The 17,263-nt window shown below is 40.6% G+C and overlaps 1 protein-coding gene across 2 annotated transcripts in view; it reads left to right on the forward strand.

Annotated features, from left to right (window-relative positions):
• Positions 1–17,263, forward strand: part of LOC135221955 (palmitoyltransferase ZDHHC22-like) — a 307,849-nt gene that overhangs the window by 279,198 nt on the left and 11,388 nt on the right. The gene's annotated exons all lie outside the window — the stretch shown is intronic.

A 17,263-nucleotide genomic window follows, 5' to 3' on the forward strand; every position in this document is an offset into this window, starting at 1 on the left:
TGGGAAGAATAGCTTCAATGTTTTACAGATTTGAAAACCTGCAGAACAGTTGCTTTTGAAGAATAAGCAATCATTTTTTTTTAAGATGATAAGCAGTAATGTAAAGGTCCCTGCATTTAAGAACCCAGTGAAATATAAGTAACTTTCTTTTAAGATGGTAACCAGTAGCATCAGGAGCCAAGCATTTAACTTGCCCCACCCCCTCCCCCTTTTTTTTTCAAATAAAAAAAACTGCTTGCAATTTTGTCATCTTAAAAGCTAAAGAAATCTATTATGTTTTAAATGAAAACAAGCCAGTTCCTTTGAGAGGAACTTATCATAAAGGGCCAGACATTTAACCCTTCTGCCTGCCAACCCCACCTTCCCCCCTCATTTTTTTTATTAAAAAAAATTGCCTTTTTTGTTAACTGTATAGGTAGAAAGTCAGTATCATCAAGAAGGTCAGAATGTAAGGAGCCCTATTGCTCAGAAGTTCCCCCGCCCACACTCCTTTTAATATAAAATTCCAACAAATTAGTGGTTTTTTTATTTTTAGTTTAAAGAAATAAATTTTATTCAAACAAAAGCCTCCATTCTTTTTTTAATGGTAACCAGTCAAATCAGGGATCAAGCCTTTAACCACTTACAACCCAAAAAGATCTTTTATTTTTCAAAATAATACTGAATTGTCTCTGTAGTTTCAAATTTTTAAAGTTAATAGTATTAAATTGTGTTACTGGTTGCAACCAGTAACATTTTAGGCTATGCCCTTAACCCTTCCCACATAAAAAAAGACCATCTTTGCTCCAGAAAATAAAACAGATTGCCTGTAGGTAGAGTTGTGAGGTCACAGTGAGACAGAACTTAGTACTACTGATTTGTTACTGGGGCATGAGGTATACATAGCAGTGTGTGGACGGAAACAGTGTGTCCGACCCCCAAGTCTCACGACCCACACACATAAAGAGAAGAATTTGTGTTTCTTAGCAGAATCCCACTGGTTGGGATTCCCTGTTGGTTGCAGCCAATGCTGTTATGGGTGGCTGCTGCATTTTTTGGGAATGCACAGGGAGCTCTGCAGCTTCTTGCGTTCTTTCTGAATCGTTGGTGGAAATAACATCAGGCTGGATTCGTCCATGTCCTCTGCTGCTGTGGCATGGCCCTTTTTCTGTGTATTGCGTGTGTATCCCCCTCCTTGACCTTCTCTTCTATCAGGCTCCAGGCTGCGGGTGCTGTGGCATGCTTGGAGGCCTTGGTGGCTTAGTGGAGTTTGCATGTGATATTCACCAATTTCTCTATTGGGAGAGTGTCTGCTTCCATAATTTGAGCCATCACCTCCTGAGGAAGGCGCCACAGGAATTTTTCTCGCAATAGACTGATCTCCCTTCCTTTGCTGAATTCGTCACAGTCCAACAGCATCAGGAGACATAGTTCATCCCAGGCGTCCTTGGGTGACGCATCCTCCAGGGGCTGGTTCATCAGATCCAGGGCGTGTTGGACCTCTCTGGGACAGGCATGGAGTATATCGCAATGAGCTTCCTGCGGAGGTCATCATACTTTATTTCCGTGTGCGCATTTAGCCAAGGGGTAATTTTATTAAACACTTCCTCGGGCAGCATACTCATGGTAATATCTGCTTTGGTTTCTTCGTCCTTGACCTTGGCTACCTGGAAATATACATTGGCCTGCAGGAACCATGATGCGGTATTTTGTCACGAGATGGCAGCAGCTTTATCGCCTGAGATATCGAGGTTTTCAAAGGTGAGAGGGGGATGCGGAGGATCTGTGAGTCCTCTGATTTTATTGACTTTCAAGTTCCATGTCTGGCATTTTGACTCTCACACCAAAACGCGAATTAAGCGCCGTATTTAGTCCGTTAATGACGTTTGGGGGTTCATCAGAAGTCAAAACTATATGCCGTGTAGTTCCGCTAATAATTTTCTGAATATGGTCGATGTAAATTGTAAATGGCAGGGCCAATCCGCTCAATGAACACGCCAGAACATACAACATACCTGGGAGGTACACCGTAATTAGTCCATTAGTGGTGTGGATGGTTTTCTGAGGAAGAAGTTTCAGAAGCCTAAACTTTGTCACTGTATGGTTCCATTAAAGGTTTCGGAAGGTAAGTGCGGCCGTAGTGTGTCCGTTAATGGCAAAGCCAAAACTGCTTTTACCGTCACTCCTCGGGTCACCAGTTGTGAGGTTGCAGTGAGACAGAACTGAGTACTACGGATTTATTACCTGGCACGAGGTATACATAGCAGTGTGCGGACGGAAACGGAGTGCCCGACCCCCAAGTCTCACGACCCGCACACAGACAGAGAAGAATTTGTGTTTCTTAGTAGTTAATGAAATGACAATAACAAATGACATATGGACATACATTGATGAATTATATATCGGCAGGAAGGCCAGGAAATTCCATATACAAACATATAGCTACATGTGATTCTTGCTACTTAGCTAGATGAGATACAAGATTGTAATTAGTGGGTAAAGAGGGTCTTGACACAGGTCTTTACAATCTAGATGAGACACAAGATCGTGATTAGAGGGTTTAGAAGGTCTTTACAGATTAATAAGTTTATATATTGTAAATAATAACAATTTTTGTATGTAGAGCTGTAAAATTTTCCGTATTTTCTTTCGTATCTCAAGTTTTTCGTAAGTTGAGCCTTTCGTATCTCGAGGTACCACTGTACTACCAATGTGTCTGTGTGTGAGAGTCCCTATAGAAGGAAAATGGCCATTTCTTGTCAAATCTCTGTTAAAAATCTGATACGAAGTGCCACCTTTTTTCTTTTTTACATTTTTATACTTTACGTACGTGTTTTTTTTTTTTTTTTTTTACGAAATTTCAACTTCATCACCACTTTCAACTTTCTGTTTTTAGTATCACTTGGTTCTTCCGTTTCGCTTACTCCTGCTAATTACTAAAGGCCTCTTTAAAAAATAACTATCCAAGGAAGATTGCTTCTGCCTACTTTTGACAATGTTCCTGAAACGACTCAGGCAAACGGCATCGAACTGCGCAAGCATACAACCTGTGTAAGGCTTTTTAGGGTGTCTTTTTTCAGCAAATGATTGCACTTTATGAAAAGCAGCTAGACATCCTTAATTTCTTGCTGTTGTCATAGGTCGTCCTCCTCCTCCTCCTCCTCCTCGCCGCTGCTAGAGAACTCCTCTTGAACGATGTTATGTTGCATGTCCTCCAACTCCTTCAGGTTATCCGTCGTAAGCTCCTCTTGGTGCTCCTCGAGAAGGTCGTTGATGTCGTCCTTGTCGACGACCAGCCCCATGGACTGGCCGAGTGCTACAATCTCGTCAAGATCTGGGTTGCAAAACAGTTTTCAGGATCATCAAACTATTTCTGAATCTGCAGCACCAGCTTCGCCCAGTCGAATCCCTTGAAGTCTCGGGCGATACGGGCATCAGGCCAGAGTTTCCTCCACGAGGAATTCAAGGTTCGCCTCGAAACCTCCTGCCAAGCTTGGTCAATGAGTCGGATGCATATGACAACATCGAAATGCTCCTTCCAAAATTTACGCAATGTGAGGTTTGTGGTATCGGTGATGTCGAAACATCTCTTGAAAAGATGTTTCGTATACAGCTTCTTAAAGTTCGATATCACTTGCTGGTCATGGGCTGGGGGAGGAGAGGGGTGGTGTTAGGCGGAAGATAAAGAACCTTGATGAAGGAATACTCCGCTAGGATATCTTCCTCGAGGCGAGGAGGGTGGGCAGGGGCATTGTCCAACACCAGCGATTTCTTTGTCTTTTATCCAGACAAGAAGAAGCCTTTCCATCTCATTGTGCACATGGCTCCTCTTGGTGGACAAAATAGTGACGCCCTTGGAAGGTGTAGCTGCTTTGATGACATCCTTCTGCTTAAGGATGGTGTTTATTGTCGACGGATTTCGGCCGTATTCCTTGGCGATCACACTCAATGGCATACCAGCTTCATACTTCTTGATAATCTCCATCTTCGTCTCCAAAGAGAGCATCCTCTTCCCCCCCCCTTTTTTCATGAATTTTCAACTTTCTTGGGCACTCATGACTACGTACTATACTGTACGCAATTAACGTATAAGTAGAGTAAAGTTCTCACACAACACGATAAAGTACGTATACTGCCAGGAAGTGGGGTGCCCAGCCGTCCTTTATAAGCCGTATGGGTATGAGGTCTGCCGGTCTCATGCCAGCTGCGCCATCCAACTGGAGGGACTCCTGGTCTGGCACCCAGAAGCCTGCGTGGTGTGTTACGGCCTCGTTAGGAACGTGACAGATGAGTCGGTAGGCATAGTCAAACTAGATAACGAGGAAAAGTCCCCGACACTGGGGAACATGATTTGATTATCTCTTACAGGTTGATCTGACTCTCAAGGCCTCCTCTTTGACAACCCTTAAGGCCTGGGTAGGGGGGTTTGGGAGGAACGTCAGATCCGGCCAACCCTACATGCTGTCGGAGGAGATGTGTTTCCTCCTCTACCCGAACGCTAAGGTTTCAGCAGCAGTAGCGGCAGAGGTAGTGGCTCCCATTATAGAGCTGATCCGCCAAGAGACCCAAGCCCCTCCGGAGGACCAAGAGGGCTTGTGCGATGATTATGACAGATTAGGTGGCGGCCATCAGCCTGCATCGAGAGCCCATGGCCATCGAGGACCAGGAGGAAGGTAGGGAGGTAAGTGAGGCAGGTAATCGTGGGGCTAACATTCTCTCCTTCAGCCCAACTCCTTCTTCTTCTTCTTCTTTTCAGGGCTTCTCTGGGAAGTCCATGACCTTTGGGAATAGGTCGGGCTCAGTAATCCCCAAGGTGAAAACCTTGAAGACGAAGTCTCTGCCGAAGGCGGTTAGACCAGCCAAGCCTTCTCCGGCAGGCTCCGCCAGGTCGTCATTGGCCCCCAAGCCTTCGACTTCCTCGGCCAAAGCTACTCCCCCATCCAAGGGGTTGAGAGCTAAGACTTCTAAAGCCAGACCGACGGAGTCCGGCTTCGACCAGGAGGCTTTCGCCACTTCTCATGCAGAAGATGAGTGGAGTAGTGGACTTGAGACTTCAATCGATGTCCACGCAACTTGCCTTGGGGTCTAGAGACATCCAGACAGTCCATCCTGTCTCTGGCCCAAAGATTGCAAACCAGGAGGAATTGTGGCCGGAGTTTATCCATTCGGAAGCACACCGCAGTCCTTTGCAGTGCCGGACGCATCCAAGCTCCCACCATTTGAGAATAGCAAACCCATGGTGGTTGGCTCTTACATGCTCTCCATTTTCCAGAGGGCAGGCTTACAATTGAGGGTTGCGGAACCCGACACCCGTGGAAGACTATGAGTTTTTCCTGCGGGCCTACAATTCCCCTTCCCAGGCTATGCTAGGCTAGCTGAGGAAGTGTTGGTCAGGGTAGACAAGGTCCCGAAAGAGACAGTGATCTACCTAGAAGATTCAGGCTTCAGTCGGTCATGGGTAGCATCTCCTTACGGAATGGGAGCTCGTCAACACCAAGTTGACGCCTCACAAAGGTTGCTATACCATGTTCGTAGCACCGGATAACATCCCGACACCTTGCACATCAAAGATCGCAAAATTGACACTGCAAGCCGGAATGGAGGATAAACCCATGCCTCAGCTAAAGAGATGGAGGTCTACTCGTGCTCTTTCAGGAGATCTGGAGTGTTGGGTGGTGCTCCGGCAACGTTCACAGTGGGCAAACACGACCCGGAGTGTTGCTAACAATTCAGTGAAAACGTTTGCCTAGAATTCTGGATACCATGATAAAGGCGGAATTCAAAGCAATGATGAGGCTGAGCAGGTCAATTAACTCAGTCACCACTGCAGAGTTGACAGCCTCTGTCTTTGCAGAGGAGCCTCTATTCCGGGTCCTGACGAAGTCGCTGCTGCATGGTTATCAATCGGACCCGTATGATTTCATAGTGGCTAGATGAGCCTGCAGGAAGCATGTCTTTGCTAATGCCTCCATCAGGCATGAGCCTAACAAGCTCATAAAGGCATCGATCTGGGGGACCAACCTCTTTCCTGAGGACGTGGTTAACAGCGTCCTCAGCGAGGCGGCGGCTAGGGCTAACCAGAACCTTTGTGTCTGCTGGGGACTTCCCTTCAAAAGGAAGTTCGAGACCCCCGGACCACAAACCAAAAGTAGGAAGAGGCCTAGGAAGTATCAGCCTTTCCAGACCTCTCAGCCTCAAGCAGTGGTACAGGCAGTTCCTGTCTCCCAAATGAGTAAGCCTTCGACATCTAAGGCACAACCGCAACAGCAGTTTGTTCTGCTGCAGAGTCAACGACCTCAACAGCCCTTGAAGTTTGGCCTGCCCTTGTGACTTCCCCAGCCTTCAAACGCCCCTATGAAACACAGGGGGGCGGGGGTTTCGAGGCTATAATAGGCACGCAAGGGGTAGCAGAGCAAGAGGTGCTTACCGGCAGAGAGCTGACTCTAGAATTCTCTCAAGAGGCAGAGGCTTCAGAGGAGGCAGAGGAAGTAAGACCTGAACCAGTCAATGAGTCTCTGTATGTAGCGGAGACTGTACCTCTCACGGGACCATTGGACCTTCAGTACGTGGGCCCACAGTATTGTATCGAAAGGTCTGGGTGGAGATGGAAAAAAAGGGCTCCTCCACCAGTCAGTTTCCATCAGATTCCAACGACAGACCTTCTAGACTATGCCAAAGACCTTCTTCAAAAGAAGGCGGAATAAATAAAGTCAGTCACCTGAAATTTCAAGGACGTTGTTCAGTGTACCAACTCGGACAAACGAAGAGTGATTCTGGACTTGTCCCCGTCTCAACTATACATTTCAATGCGACAAGTTCCGCACAATGCTAACCGTCTCGCAGGTGCGGACCTTACCTTTCTTCCGTGGGGTCATCACCACCTCTATCGATCTTACAGACGCTTACTATCATGTACCGATAGCAAGAAACTTCTCTCCATACCTAGGCTTCAAACTAGGAAAACAAGCTTACTCGTTCAGTCATGCCATTCGGGCTCAACATAGCCCCCAGAATATTCACCAACTAGGAGAGGACAGTAGTGCAGGAACTAAGAGCTCAGGGGGTGATGTTAGTAGCTTACCTAGACGACTGGCTCATTTGGGCAACCAACGACGAGGAATGTCGCAAGGCAACAGCCAAAGTAATAAAATTTCTAGACTACCTGGGTTTCCAGATAAACAAGGAAAAGTCCCGTCTCATTCCGGCTTCTCGCTTTCAATGGTTGGGAATCAATGGGAACCTAACCACACACAAACTATCTCTTCCACCAAAAGAAATACAGAGAGATAGCGAAAGCTACGAGATAATTCCTCAAGAACAAACGGGCTTCTCGTCGTACCCAAGAGAGAATCTTAGGTTCACTTCAGTTTGCTTCAATAACAGATGTTCTGTTGAAAGCCAGACTGAAGGATATCAATCGGGTATGGCAGAAAAGAACCAACAACAAGTCAGAGACAAAATCTCCTTGATTCCGCCAATATCTAAGGAAAAGACTCTGCCCTATGGACGGAGTCCGGAGTCTTTCCAAATCAGTGCCACTACATTTCCCCCTCCTTCTCTGATAGTCCACACGGATGCCTCTCTGAGCGGATGGGGGGCCTACTATCAGTACAAGAAGGTTCAAGGAACATGGTCGACAACATTCTGCCAGTTCCACATCAACGTACTAGCGGCAATGGCCATTTTTCTGACCCTGAAACAACTAGCTCCGGCCAGGAACATTCATATCAGACTAGTCTCGGACAGCGCAGTGATAGTTTATTGCATAAACAGAGGAGGCTCCAAGTCGAGCCAAATAAATCATGTGATGATTGCAATCTTTTCGTTGGCAATGAAACATCATTGGCACCTGTCAGCCACTCACCTGGCAGGAGTACGAAATGTCATCGCGGACTCACTGTCCAGGACAACTCTGCTGGAGTCGGAGTGGTCCTTGGACACAAAATCATTCAATTGGATTTGCCAACAAATCCCGGGCCTTCATGTAGACCTGTTCGCCATGGAGTCCAATCACAAGCTTCCGTGTTATGTGGCTCCCAATCTGGATCCTCTGGGTCACGCCACAGATGCGATCTCCATAGACTGGAACAATTGGCAGAGGATTTACCTATTTCCGCCAGTAAACCTCTTGCTGAAAGTTCTACACAAACTCAGATCTTTCAGAGGACAGTTAGCATTGGTAGCACCCAACTGGCCAAAGAGCAATTGGTTTCCTCTTCTACTAGAGTTGAACTCCGTCCCAGACAGATTCCAACCCAAACTGACTCAAATAGTACAAACTCGGACTGTGTCAGCTTCCTCAAGAATTCTGAATGCCTAACTTTATGGACTTCATGAAGTTTGCGGCACAGAAGGATGCTAGTATGACCACACTTAAAACACCCTGTTCATGGAGTCAGACAAAAGAGAATCAACACTCAGGCAGTATGATTCGGCAGTAAGGAAGCTAGCCATCTTTCTAAAAGAATCAGATGTCCAAAAGATGACTACGAATCTGACAATTTAATTTTTTAGAACTCTGTTCGAAAAAGGCCTAGCTGCTAGTACCATTACTACGACTAAATCTGCCTTGAGGAAGATATTTCAGTTTGGCTTTAATATTGATTTAACAGATTCGTACTTCTCGTCTATCTCTCGAGCATGTGCTTGTCTGAGACTGGTAGACCGCCCTCACACGGTCTCCTGGTTTTTAAATGATGTACTCAGGTTGGCTTCAGATACTGATAACGAATCATGGTCATATATAACCCTTCTCAGGAAAACATTATTTTGAATGAGTCTGGCCTTAGGCGCCAGAATATCTGAACTGTCGGCTCTCTGTAGAGAACCAAATCATATTGATTTCCTCCCGTCAGGAGAAGTTCTGCTCTCTCCAGATCGGAAATTCTTAGCAAAGAATGAAGACCCACAAAACAGGTGGTCTCCATGGAAGATTCTCCCTCTTCCACAGGACCCATCATTATGTCCGATTATTACATTAAAATCTTATCTGGGCAGAACTTCTAAAAAAGTCTTCAGGTCCTCTTTTTTTATTAGAGAGAATGGTGGAACCATTTCCTTGAAGGCCATCAGACAACAAATTCTTTTTATTTTTTAAACAAGCCAATCCCAGATTCAGGTCCCTCACGTCCATGTATCATCCGGGCAGTGGCCTACCTCAGTTAATTATGTTCATGTTATATGAACTTCGAGGATCTTAAAAAATATACAGGTAGGAAATCCCCAACAATATTTAAACGCCACTATCTGAAAACTCTTAAGAGTCCCTTAAATATTCGGCAGTGGCTGCAGGGAACATTGTCTCCCCTGATACGGCCTAGTTATGTAATTCTAAATCTGTATTTTATTATTTTGCTATTAATTATCTTTTGGTACTCACTCTCACCTACCTGCCTCACTTGTAATCCCTGCCTTTCTGCCTTTTGTTCCCGACTGGATTGCTCATCAACCCACTCCTGTACATGTACATACTTCATTAATATGTTTGTTTTTATGTTCATTACCTGTTGCATTTTCTTAGTGATAGTATGGATTTGGTCATACTAGGTGCTTTTTACCATTTGTAATTTGTTATCCTTACCTTGGTTATTAAAACAATAATTTTAAGAAATTTTTATTTTCCTTTCATATAAATTTTTTTTTACATTTTATTTCCAAGCTTGTATGGCCAATTCTCTGTTACTACAGGCAGTCCACGGGTTACGACGGGGGTTCCGTTCTTGAGACGCGAAAATCGTCGTAAGCCGGAGCATTGTCAAAAATCCTAAGAAAACCTTACTTTTAATGCTTTAGGTGCATTCAAAACTATGTAAACTGCATTCTTATTGCATTTTTCATTAAAAAAAAAAACTTTAAATATTGATTATTTTGCATTTTTGGTGTCATATTTCATCTGCCAGATCAGCGTTTGTAGGCGTCGTAACTCTGAAACATGCGTCGTAACCCTGGAACATGCGTTGTAACCATGGAAATAATTTCTGATTAATATAATTAAAAAGCCTCGTGAACTGCCCGGAATGTCGCCATAGCCGAGGACTGTCGGGTAACCCGGGGACTACCTGTATTTCACTGGGCGACACAGGTCGAGCCCAGAAAAGGGATTTTGACAAAGGAAAAATCTATTTCTGGATGAAGACCTGTGTTGCCCAGTGAACCCATCCCTCTCTTTTTCCTTTTCCCCACCCTTTAGCTGGCCCAAGCTTGGGTGCTTATTTCAGGAATGAAGGTTCTTGGCAGAGGTAGTAGTAGCGAGCGGAAGGTAGACGTTGTAACGGCACCTCTCTAGAGGGGGATTTTGAGAGAGGAGACATCTAATTGGCAAAGCATCTGTGATAGTGGTTTCCACTCGCCCCTGTGCTATACCGACACCTATGAGGGTGAGCGAGCTGGAGGTAGTAACTCTGGCATTCCATATGGCTTTTTTCTCTGGTATATTTAGCATTTATTTATGCCTAGAAATGAGTGCTATAGGGACATTTCACTGGGCGACACAGGTCTTCCCCCAGAAATAGATTTTTCCTTTGTCAAAATCCCTTAAATGGAATGATAAGAGGGCACTTTCTTTTATCCTCAGTGAATGCTAAACCCAGTATACCTACATCAAAACCCGCAAAAAGAAGTGGCTATGAGCATATGCACCTTCATATTGTTTATATACATCCAAAAACAGACCAAGAAGCCATTCCTTTCTCTGGTCAGCAATGTGTACAGTGTACTGAAACCAGTGCTCTGTGAATTTTGTTCTTTGCTTATTGATTTCATTACGAAGGATCTTGGAAACTTCAAAGTTGAAACTGAAAAGCTAAGCACATTATTTTGTTAAAAAATTTTTAGTTTAGACTGTGAAACAATGATTTTAATTGTGCAGGAAAAGCAGTAAACTTCTTTTTGCAAGCACACATTGGCGCTTCTCACAATTTATGATGATTATTTGTAAAAGTGCAAATTGTTTTTAAGGATAATTCTACTATTCAGATGTTTTAACGATTGAGATGTTCCACAATTATTATTAATATAGATAATCCCGTCAGATAACAATGTCTGCAATAGCCTACAAGGCAGTAGCCTACATCTATAGTGTTCCAACCGTATTCGTGGAGATGCATACCAGACCCCCGTGAATAGCTAAAATCTGCAAGTAGTTTAAACACCTATGAAAATGCTTTAAAAAACTGCCTATTTTTTGTCAGTTGAAACTCCAGAAAAACAGACTAAAAATGTTTATACTTTGTTTTTTAAGTTTTATCATAAAAAGTGCATTTTATAACAAATTTATAAAAAAAACCCAGGAATTTGTGGACATTTCTCATAGAAAAATACCACAAATATGCAAATGTCCCACGAATAATGGGTACATATGGTCCATAGAGAAATCTGCGAAGGCCTGAGTCTGTGAATGTTGAGAACACAAATACAGGGGTCCATTGGACATAAATTAAGTGAGAATAAGTTAGCTAGACTGTAGTAGATATTGTCTGTAGCCAATAACCTAGGATTATATACCCCTTCACCCCCACAGCTCAGCTATTGTGTATGTATATGATCACATGTAGCTTTGGGGCAGTGGACAGGCATCATACATATATGATCATTATTTGGTGCCACACAGTTTGAACAAATTTTGTTGGGAAACGTGTTCCTAGTTCCATATAGCACTGTTGGCAATTCTTCAGTTCACCCAACAAGAGTGTGAGTGAGCTGAGAAGCCCTCAGTCTTGCTTGAGGTGGTAAGGGGGATAGTGGTCACAAATTTCCATCCAAGGATGCGTTGTAAATATTTTACAGTAAATATGCTAGGAATTTGTTCCTGGTTTTATAACTTATCTTTTATATATTGTTTTTTGAGCTGTAATTTCAATTTCACAAAATTTAAAAATAAAAAATATTAGAAAAAACACTAATAACTTTGTCAAATTAGTGACCAGTTATCAGCGCCATTAGGTGCCATAAATTGCCGAGTTTCGGTTCATGGCGTGTTTTGCTTATCGGCACACCCCTGGGAACGGAACCCCCGCCGATAATCAGGGACTGCCTGTATTTTTTACAACTGTCCTAGGGAAAAGAGACCCGCAAGGGGTGGGAAATATTCACTTACAACTTCCTGTGGTAGGTACATACATTTTTTTAAGATTTCTTTTTTTTCCCATATACCATGTGAATATACAAATCTTCCTCTTTCCATTGATGAATGTCTTTTTTTATATTGGCCATCCTTAAATTTAGCCCGGTCATGGGTGTATGCATTAGTGTATATTAGCCTGGATTGTGGGGTTTAAGGGTGAACAAAAATAACCTGGATTGGGTAGTAACCTGAATTAAGGTCAGATTTATAGACATATCCTGTTAGGCTATGGACCTAGGCAGTAGTCTAAGTTTACTTCAAGGACCTTAGGATTAGATAAACGGCTACAGACTTTTCCTTTTATATAGCATGTATTCATAAGCGTAATCTCAGTGCCCTAGGCTATCATGTGTATACCCTAAAAAGGGAATTAAATAATCAGACGAAGACAGTAACCTAGATTAGGTGATAGCCTAACTATAAAGTTACATATTAGAGGCAAGTAGTAGCCTAGCTTGAAGTCTACATATAAGGCTGTGTTAATCAGGATTAGACAATAACCCAAACTAGATGATAGCCTAACTATAATGTTTCCACATTAGTAAGTTTCACCTTTGAAAGTTACTGTTTTATATACAGTGTTCCCCCCGTATTCGCGGGGGATGTGTACCAGACACCCCCGCGAATAGTTAAAACCCGCAAATAGTTAAAACCACCACTAAAAATGCTTATAACTGCCTATCTTGAAAGTTCAGATGCCAAATGTATACCTTTAATAACATCCTACTTCAAATATACCTAAAATTACTAACCTATTACTGCATTAATCTTTGAGGTTATATATTAATATAATTTTAAAGTCATCTTAAACATTTTACCATTAAAAATATATACCTACAGCAAATAACAGAGAGAGAGAGAGAGAGAGAGAGAGAGAGAGAGACCAATGAATGGCAACATCATATATTTGACCCTCAAGAGTGAAATTATGAATTATTTCTGAGACAGAGAGAATAATAATGGAGAGAGAGAGAGAGAGAGAGAGAGAGAGAGAGAGAGAGAGAGAGAGAGAGAGAGAGACTTGAGAGAGAGAGAGAGACGAGAGAGAATAACTCCTAGACTCCGCTTCCTCCCCCCTCCACCAATTCGTATATCAAACTCATTTACTCCCCCGCCCATGTTCCTCCAAGTGGAATAAAAAGATTGAGAATCGCTATTTTTAATTAATCGGCTTATTAATATTTGAAATTAGTTATAAGGTAAAAAATTTATTTACAATACAAAAAAACAAATAAAAAACATACGAGAGAGAGAGAGAGAGAGAGAGAGAGAGAGAGAGAGAGAGAGAGAGAGAGAGAGAATGTTATTGTTACTGTTTAATCTCATTAAACGTAATATTATTTGTAAACTAGTACTGTATATTATTATTTTACCATAAAATGTAGTAATGTCCTTAAAGATATACTTATACATACACTTCCAGCCCAACCCAAACAAGAGGGCGAGAGTTACCACTAGCGCATGCTAGTATCTCGTGTGGCGAGAGAGAGAGAGAGAGAGTGAAATGGATAGATTATTGTTTTTACTTCTTTAAAATACTATCACATGTGAATTTTTAGATTAGTTATTATTATTATTATTATTATTATTATTATTATTATTATTATTATTATTATTATTATTATTATTATTACTATTATGCGAAAAATATTAATAAACATACATATGTACCATAGAAATTATCTCATATCAGCAAAAGAGAAAGAGAGAGAGAATTTCAATGGCAACTCTCGCTCTCTGGATTTGACAGTTGGAACCCAGCCAACCAAGCTGGCTATGTGTTGACACAGGGTTAAATGCATTTTTTTCTTTTATTCTTACATAATTTGTTATTAAACTAAAATCTTGCTAATTCACTTTAGTATTTTCTTTAATGAATTTTCATATTATTGCTGTTTACATTAATATTGATATTTGAAAATTAGTAAATCATCATCCAAAAAACATACATCGCTTTAAGAGAGAGAGAGAGGAGAGAGAGAGAGAGAGAGAGAGAGAGAGAGAGGAGAGAGAGAGAGAGAGAGAGAGATATCGTAGTATTTTAAAATACTTTCACATATGATTTTTGTAATTACAGTTATTATTATTATATATTATTATTATTTTATTTATTATTTATATTATTATTATTATTTTAAAATTTAAAATAAACAAAAATATTACGCATATATGTACCATAAAAAAATCTCTCATCTCAGTAAGAGAGAGAGAGAGAGAGAGAGAGAGAGAGAGAGAGAGAGAGAGAGAGAGAGAGAGAGAGAGAGAGAAATAACTCCTTAGGTTTCAATAGATTGAAATGAACGTCTGTAGGCAACTTTTCCCCCTCCCATAAATACATATATTTCTCCAGAGAAGAGAGAAAGAGAGGACTGTGCAATTATTGTTTGTCTGTCTATCAATTCTTTTGCTGAGAGCGAGAGAGATAAAAGGAAGAAATAGAAACACCAAATGTATGACAAGTATCTTTTGGAGAGAGAGAGAGAGAGAGAGAGGAGAGAGAGAGAGAGAGAGAGAGAGAGGAGAGAGAGAGAGAGAGAGAGTTGTCCTTACAGTATTTAAAAGAGAGAAACTGGAATGATTATTGATTTTAAAATACTCATATAAATTTTGTACTTATAGTATTATTATGGAAAAATATTAATGATAAACTATTACATACACTCCATGAAAAATGATCTCACTCAGTAAGAGAGAGAGAGAGAGAGAGAGAGAGAGAGAGAGAGAGAGAGAGATTACAAATAAAACCATTAAAATTTGTTGACCATTGTATGGCATTGTTAAGGCTTGAGTGTCACTTGAGTTGAGGTGGGGAAATTAATACAGAAAAAGACAAAGGGAAGAATTTTCTTTTGAAATTAGTTATCGTATTATTACTACTTCTCTTATTATTATTATTATTATTATTATTATTATTATTATATTATTATTATTATTATTATTATTTTGAAAATATAATAAACACGTGCTACTACCATAAAAATTCTCTCATCTCAGTAAGAAAGAGGAATTATCCTTACAAGTGAAATGGAAAGGTCATTTTCATCTCTTTAAAATACGACCATTATGAATTTTGTAATTAAAGTTTTATTGTTATTTTTTATTATTAATTATTATTATTATTATTATTATTAACCCCTTCTTTACCGGGTGGTGAGCAGAATGTAAACATTGTGTTCGCGAATGCCGAACTGAATCTCTCGGTAGTGACTCGAGTTTGGAGGGGTGCCCATCGTAAAAATATTTGCCAAAAATACACTAATCAAGACAGGCTAATGAAATTATCAGGTATTATTAGCACTATAATAACGCATATCTCTGTAGTTTTATCATCCTACAGGGAAAATAAATGATTTTATGAAAAAAAATGTGAACTCAGTGTCCCTTGTACAAGGGACACTGGTGGTCGGTGAGGAAAACTACGGTCTTGAATAGAAATTCGGTCTTACAGAATGTTGGTATATTGCACCTGGAACATGCACATAAAGTATTATCAAAATAGAAACAGTAAATAAGCACGTGATAACAAAAAAAAAAGAGCAAAAACTAAAGCGAAAGCCCCGCCAATAAATATGGAAATCGCAAATTATAGTATATCTTTAAAAAATTGGGCGATGTCATTTTCTACGTTTTCTAAGATTAGTTCATCACAGAAAACAACTTTATGGGGCATTAGGGGTATCTAAACTAATTTTCAAGTTTCTTGTCCTCAGAAAAAATCGCTTTTTTGCTTTTTCTCTGGTTTGGTTTTTTTATATATAAAGTTACTATAAGGCTTTATATACCTTCATTTATCTGGTGTTTCATATCTTTTATTTGTAAAATGTAATAAGTGAATAAATAAAATAAATACAGTAAATAAATGATGATACAACTGGTTTTTTTACTTGGGTAGAAGTTATTACATGTTTACGCTTGTCTGGTTTTGTGATTTTTGTTGAGACGCAGTTCATCTGTCACCTACACACTACTATAAGCAGTAATAATACTATTTTTTGGGGTTCATCATATGTCTGGCATCGTGTCATACTGTTTATTTTGCTCCAAACTCTTCAACCGAAAATTACAGAATGATTGGAAGTCCCTATCTGAAAAGAGGAGTTTTGGTGGTACTATGCGTACCACCTTTATGCACCCGGTGCGGTATAGTAGACTTCAATTGGTGGTACCCACCTACCTCCAAACAAACTTTCGGTAATGAAGAGGTTAAATAACTGAAATTATCAATAAACCATTTTACATACTAGTACCATAACAATTCTTTCATCTCGGTAAAAGAGAGAGAGAGAGAGAAAGTGTTTATCTCTCTCTGTTTATAACGCTTCCAGCGAAAGAGAGGGAGGGAGTTACCACCACTATGTATGACACATTATCATCTTGTGTGGCAAAAGAGAGAGAGAGAGAGAGAGAGAGAGAGAGAGAGAGAGAGAGAGACCGAAGAGAGAGGTAGACGAGAGATGAGAGAGAGAGAGAGTTAACCTTAATTAAAAGTGACATGGATAGATTAGTACGTATTGTATTTCTTTAAAATACTATCACATATGAATTTTGTAATTACGTTAGTTATTATTATTCATTATTATTATTATATTATTATTATTATTATTATTATTATTATTATTATTATTATTTGAAAGTATTAAAAAACAAATAGTACAAGTACATAAAAAATCTTGAGTCTCAGTAAATGAGAGAGAGAGAGAGAGAGAGAGAGGGGGGGGGAGGGGGGGGGGGGGGGAAATGTCAGAACCACATGATTGCAACACTGCAGCTCTCCCCCAGCTCTTCCCCCTCATGGCTGTCACAGAACTTGATATATAGCTGACAGTTTTTAGTACCTGCATCTCGAGAAAAGGTTACTGGAAGTTACTTCAAGAAGACTGGGATTTCCTTCATTCTTCCATAATTTTGTAAATATAAGCTAAAATCTTACTAATTCACTATGGTATTTTCTTTAATGAATTGATATTATTGCTGTATAAAATTAATATAATATTTGAAATAGTAAATCATTTATTTATCATACTAAAAAACATACATTTTTGGTATTTGTAGAGATAGAGAAGAGAGAGAGGGAGACAAAATTTTTATTGATGATTTTCGTTGGAAAATACAAAGAGAGAGAGAGAGATAGAGAGAGGGAAGGATTAGTGAGAGAGAGAGAGA

Source organism: Macrobrachium nipponense, chromosome 3 (genome assembly GCF_015104395.2).
Source record: "Macrobrachium nipponense isolate FS-2020 chromosome 3, ASM1510439v2, whole genome shotgun sequence".
NCBI classification, from domain to species: Eukaryota; Metazoa; Arthropoda; class Malacostraca; order Decapoda; family Palaemonidae; genus Macrobrachium; species Macrobrachium nipponense.